Source organism: Suricata suricatta, chromosome 12 (genome assembly GCF_006229205.1).
Source record: "Suricata suricatta isolate VVHF042 chromosome 12, meerkat_22Aug2017_6uvM2_HiC, whole genome shotgun sequence".
Lineage (NCBI taxonomy): Eukaryota > Metazoa > Chordata > Mammalia > Carnivora > Herpestidae > Suricata > Suricata suricatta.
This window is the reverse complement of record NC_043711.1, coordinates 10,117,576-10,123,961: the sequence shown is the minus strand read 5'-3', so window position 1 is coordinate 10,123,961 and position 6,386 is coordinate 10,117,576. Positions and strand designations below refer to the sequence as shown.

Genomic DNA, 6,386 nt, shown 5'->3' with positions numbered 1-6,386 from the left:
GGTTGAAGGGGGAGAGGGAGGAGTTAAAAGAGGTGGTGGTAATGGAGGAGGGCACTTGTGGGGAAGAGCACTGGGTGTTTTATGGAAACCAATTTGACAATAAACTATTTAAAAAACAATCTAACTGTAATACAATTGCATGACATAACATCAGCGAAACAGCTGGGCTAAAAAAAGGTGCAGAAAAACACGATCTAGGAAAAGAGAAGACTCCATAAACCTGAACATCAAAGAAATTGCAAAGAAGCATGGCTCTGCACTGGAGGAAATGTTTCCCAGAGGGTACTGTCAACCTGCTGATACTCCTGCACATGTGAACTGAAATTGAATATATAACGAAATGGGCAGTAATGGTAGGAATGGAGATGTCACATTTGGCATGGGAGTTGACATGTAATTAAAGTGGAATAACACTTATATACCTTTGGTCATAAATTAGAACGAGAGCCATCATTATGAACTTGCTTTTGCTTATATAAAAAATGTAGAGAGTTACATATAGACACATGAATGGATGTCCACAAATACACAGAGTAGCAAACACTCATATATATCCTTGTCAAGTCACTTGAGGGGATATAGAGATCCTGGTAGCAACAAGCACAGCAGGCACCAAGATCTTGAATCTAACCCCATGACTCCATAAAATAAGATGGCTCCGTGCAGAAGTGATGGGCTGTAGGGCTCTGGAGGAAAATACATTAAGCTGAGCGTGGAGCTAAAGGATTTTTTCTTAAAGCACATAATGAAATGTTATCCCCCCAAAAAGCCAAGAATGATGGAAACAGGCCAAAAGGACATATCAGCTAACTGAAGGAGCTCTCCACTGCCAAAGCTGAAACAATTTGAGCAACAAAATAAATTAGTATTACATTATAACAAGGAGTATATACTGTATATAACTGAAAGACAAATCCTGAAAACACAAACTCGAGTGCAGAACACAACCAATGATTTGCAGAAATATTCTATTCTTAAGGAGGTAGTTGATAGCTACCACTACATAAAGATGGGGTTACACATAGAAAGTTCCCACAGGAGTACTGGATAGAAAGAAAGGGGAAAGAATAATTTGACAAATATCATGTCAGCCAGGACACCAGTATCAACACCATGAGAATTAGTCATGCTGACAGTGTACCCGTGATGTCATGACATGAACATGTCTGTTTCCCTCCCTGCTCTTCTTGTCCGTCACCCACAGTCCCGGTCTGCTCATGAACAAAAGAAAAATAAGGCGACCAACCCAAACAAAGATTATCTTACAGAATCCTTCCTAGTATGCCTAAACTATCACTGCATCGGGAGCCATTAAAGCCTGAGAAAAAATCACTGCGTGTGGATCCTCAGCATATATGAGGATTAAAATTAACCTGTGTGAGAGAGACAGTATACGTTTGTAATAGTAGAAACTGGGAAGAGAGCTGAGGAGAACCCTCTGAAAAATCACAGCAACTTTGTTAATGTAAAAATGTTACAAATATTAAAGCAAAAGTTAAAATGAGTAATGAAATGCAGAATCTTTGGAAACACCGTGCTCTGAGATCGTCCCGAAGGTTCTCTTACGTGTATGAGCAGCATCACTGCTGTCAGTGACTCTTTCCATCAGTAAAATAAAATACCACAGACAGTTTGAAAGTTGTCAAAGAAGTAATGACTGTATCTGCATTGTTTCTGGTAAACATTTAAGAATGAATGAAAACACTCATCTGAATTTCTCTATTCATGATTTCTACCCCCTCAGAGACCCACACTGTGCCTCCCATCTCACACTATGGTGCTTTTTCTACCCCTCAATATCCCCTCTCACACTCTGGTTTTTTTTTTTAAGTTTATTTTCAAATTGGTTTCCATATAACACCCCATGCCTCCTTACAAAAGCCCCCCACCATGACCATCACCCTCTTCCCTCCCTCCCCCTCCCCCTTCAGTCCATGGTTCCTTTTCAGTATTCAACAGTCTCTCATGATTTGTGTCCCTCACTCTCCCCAGCTCTCTTTCCCCCTTCCTCTCCCTATGGTCCTCTTTTAGGTTTCTCCTGTTAGACCTATGAGTGCAAACATATGGTATCTATCCTTCTCTACCTGACTTATTTCACTTACCATGACACCCTCGAGATCCATCCCTTCAGCGGTGGTGTTCTCCCTCACACACTCTGAATGCAGCACTAGTTTTTCCTCACAGTAACCGGGGTCATTTTTCCATAGAAAATACTTTTTCAAGACTGTACTCTGACATAAAACCTGCACTTACACTCACTAACTTCAGACTTCAATTTTCACCTTTGTGCCAAAAAGTAAGACTGTTTGTTACCCAGGCAGGTTCATTTGGGTTCATTTTGCAGACCCTGCTCCTGATGGGTAGTGAGACAGAAAGAAGTATTTCTAATTTCAGCAGCACAACTTCCACTCTACTTAATCTCTGAATTTCCTCCTTTGCTGCTTCTGCACTGTCCACTCCCCTCATCTCCATGGAAAGACCCCAACACCACCTTCAAGGGTCAGGACCTGTAGGCTTCTCTGGGAAGTTACACGGTCTCCGGTGAAAGAGTCTTCATTCTTGAAAAACAATTAGAAATAAAATAAGCAGACAACTTTAGAGAATCTACTTCCCAGAGTTTCAGAGCAACTTCTCAGTATCTGATTTATTCATTATTACACCTCGGTTCACAAACTGAGGACCATGACAAAAGAAACACTGCATTAGTTACTTATTTATGCACAGAATAAATAGTAGTGTCTACCACACATTAATTGCTGGGGGAAAAATGTTTCTTAAATGACTCCAATTAACAAATGGCGCAATAATGGTAAACAGTCACTCCCAACAATGATAGAACCAGCAATGAAACAGAGGAAAGTCTGTTGAGAGATGAAAGCCCTTTGATGAAGCACTAACTCTGGAGGAAACAGATTAGGGAGAGATGGTTAAGTGTATCCATGCTTTCCCTCCACAATCAAAGCCTTAATGGGAAGGGCTTGATATCACAAACTCTCCTTAACTAATTGTCCCTGGTGATGCCCCTAAAATAACTACAGATGCAAGAGGTCCCTCCCACCATAACACATTTCCCCAGCATTTCTGAAGAGGCCGTGGCTCACCCAGATGTTGGCCCAGAACAGCGTGAGATCGATGACCCACTCTATCTCATGGATTATTGCTGTGGTTGGAAGTTATGACCTCAGGAATGAAAGAGACATGGCCCCACTTGTGAAGGCTCTAGAAAATGCAGCTCTGTCCTCATATCACTTTAGAACATGGGAGTCAAATTCACGAGTGCAGCAATGGCTTTTTCAATTTCTGTAACACTAGGGCATAAACTCCCATGAGTCTTATTAATAAAATATTCTTTTGTCTCTCTTCCCTGTAAGAGACTTGGTTCTCTGGAGCTAGGACACAAAAATAGAAAGCAAACTTGTCCCAGTGTTGGGACACAGCCTTGGCATTCCCTGATTGTCTCTTATCCCATTAAACTCTCCTACCCCACAAAGAGGTCCCCTGTCTTTAAGGGTTCTCACTAACAAGTCAGAGCACCCCTTAATAAGTATCAAGCTCTGGATTTGCAGAATTCTGTGTCCCCTTAAAGGAGGAGACAGGCGAAACAGGTGATGGGGAATAAGGAGTGGAATTAGTGGTGATGAGAACTTGGTGTTTTATGGAAGAGTTGAGGCACTATGTTACACACCTGAAACTGATACCACACTGTATGTCTACTCTATAGGAATTAAAATTTTTCAATAAATTGAGGGGTTCCTGGGTGACTCAGTTAAGCATCCCAACTTTGGCTCAGGTTATAAATTCATGGTCTGTGGGTTGAGCCCTACTTCAAGCCCTGGGCTGACAGCTCAGAGCCTGCAGCCTGCTTTGGATTGTGTCTCTGTCTCTCTCTGACCCCCTTTCTCTTTCACAAAAGGACATAAACATAAAACGGAGGAGCCTGGATGACTCAGTCAGATAAGCATCCAAATATGGCTCATATCATGAACTCATGATTCGGGAGTTCAAGCCGCATGTTGGGCTCTGTGCTGACAGCTCAGAATCTGGAGTTTGCTTCAGATTCATTCTCTCTTTCTACCTCTCAAAAAATAAATAAACACTAAAAAACTTTTTAATTAATTAAAAAACTAATCAGAAACTTTTTGCTAGAAAACTATGAATCAGGTGATAGGAAATGACCATTATGGCTTACAATCCAATTGGGAGCCTCTGAGGTCAGGTGATGAGGAGACATGAGTCTTACTCTGTCTCACTCACCACATGCTAGGCCCATGCATGTTTCCCGCGATCACTGCCTAGTCTCTGGGATGCAGCATTAAAGATGCAGGTGGCAAGAGTCAGAGTAGCTGTATTGAGTGTGAGATCTGTGAAGAGCCTATTGCTGTAGGAAGTGCTGAGGGAAATCAGCTGCCTACCAAAATATTAAAAGTAATAATGCATCCCTGGGAGAATCTCCAAGAATGACACCATCAAGGCCTGAAACAGCAAGAGCCACTATTTCTATTATCTTCACACTTAATTTATGTATTGGACAGTGTGAGAAAAAAAACTAGAGATTGCATAGTGGAGATGGATTATTGTAAACTAATCACACAGGGTTCCAGGTGTCTCTGCTCTTCCAGACGTGATCTCTATCCAAGGTGAATTGACATAAAACCCAGAAAACTTGTATATAACCTGATATGCTCAGTGGTTTTCATCCAAAAGCAGATACTCTATCAGATACCAGCTTTCAACCAAGAGGTGAAGCATTTTGCATTACCCCACTGCTCCTCCTATCTCATTATAAATACTCAATTTTCTATGTTATATGTATGTTTTTAAAAATCCATGCAGTTGGGGCACTGTGGTTCTGCATCTGACTTTGGTCCAGGTGATGTTATCACAATTCATAGGTATGAGCCTTGGGTCTCCTCTGTGCTGACAGCTCAAAGCCAGTAGCCTGCTTCTGATTCTGTGCCTCCATCTCTCTCTCTGCCCATTATACACCCCCTCACAAAATTAATATACATTAAAAAATTAAAAATCCATTTGATACAATTTAATAAGAGGTCTAAACAGTGATAAGGTAATCTTGAAAATGGATGCCTGGGTGGTTCCGTCAGTTAAACGTCCAACTCTTGATTTTGGTTCAGGTCAAGATCTCATAATTTCTGATATAGAGCCCCACTCCAGTCTCAGATCTGAAAGCATGGATTCAGCTTCATATATTCTCTCAGTCTCTCTTTGCCCTGCCTACACTCTCTGGCGCTCACTCTCAAAAATAATAAATAAACCTTAAAAAACTACAAAATAGATGCCCATAATGGATGAAAAACTTTTAGCGACCGAATACTGTAGAAAGATAAACTGCAGTCTGTCAGCCTATAAACTGATACAAATATCATGATGTATCTCTTCTAGGGTTTGGGGTACTGTTACTCAAGTGTTTATCTTGAAACAAAATATTTTATATGCAGAGAATATCTCGCTGCTAAAGAGCTTTCTCAGGGCTTGCTTGATGTCTCTGCTCCACAGACCATAGATGAAGGGGTTCAGCATAGGTGTCACCACCACGTACATCACTGAAGCTATGGCACTTGCCCTGGAGTTTTGTGAAGCAGCAGAACTAAGATACAACCCAAGGATTATAACATAGAACAAGAAGACCACTGAAAGGTGAGACCCACACGTGGAAAATGCTTTATACTTGCCTCTCACTGATGAAATTCCTAAAATGGAATTTATAATTCTACAGTAAAAGAACAGAATTCCAGTGAGTGGAACAACACCCAGAAGTACATTTCCCAGGTACATGGCAAGGTCATTGAGGAACATATCAGAGCAAGCAGTTGGATCACCTGATTAAGTTCACAGAAAAATTGAAGGATTTCAAAGTCTGTGCAAAAAGAGAGTTGCAAAATCATTAAATCAAGTAATAAAGAGGCAAGAACACTCAATAACCAGGATCCCAGGAGCAGAATGCCACAGAACGTGGGATTCAAGATGACTATGTAGTGCAGGGGGTGACAGATGGCCACAAACCGGTCATAGGCCATCACTGTCAAGAGGAAAGTGTCTAATCCTCCAAAAAGCCTGAAAAAGTACATCTGGCTGAGGCAGCCTTAATAGGTGATCACTCTGCTCTGCGTCTGAATGCTCAGCAGGGTCTTTGGGATGGTGGTGGAGGTGAAGCAGATGTCTGAAAAGGACAGGCTGGAGAGGAAGAAGTACATGGGTGTGTGGAGGCGGGAGTCCGTGATAATGGCCAGGATGACGAGCAGGTTCCCAGTGAAGGTGACCAGGTACATGGACAGGAACAGCCAAAAGAGCAGTGACTGCAGCTCTCCCCGGTCTGAGAGTCCCAGGAGGATAAACTGTGTAACACGGGTTTGGTTTCTTCCTTCCAT

At 41.8% G+C, this 6,386-nt stretch overlaps 1 pseudogene; it reads right to left on the bottom strand.

Annotated features, from left to right (window-relative positions):
* Positions 1 to 5,426: 5,426 nt before the first annotated feature.
* Positions 5,427 to 6,386, bottom strand: LOC115273471 (annotated as a pseudogene).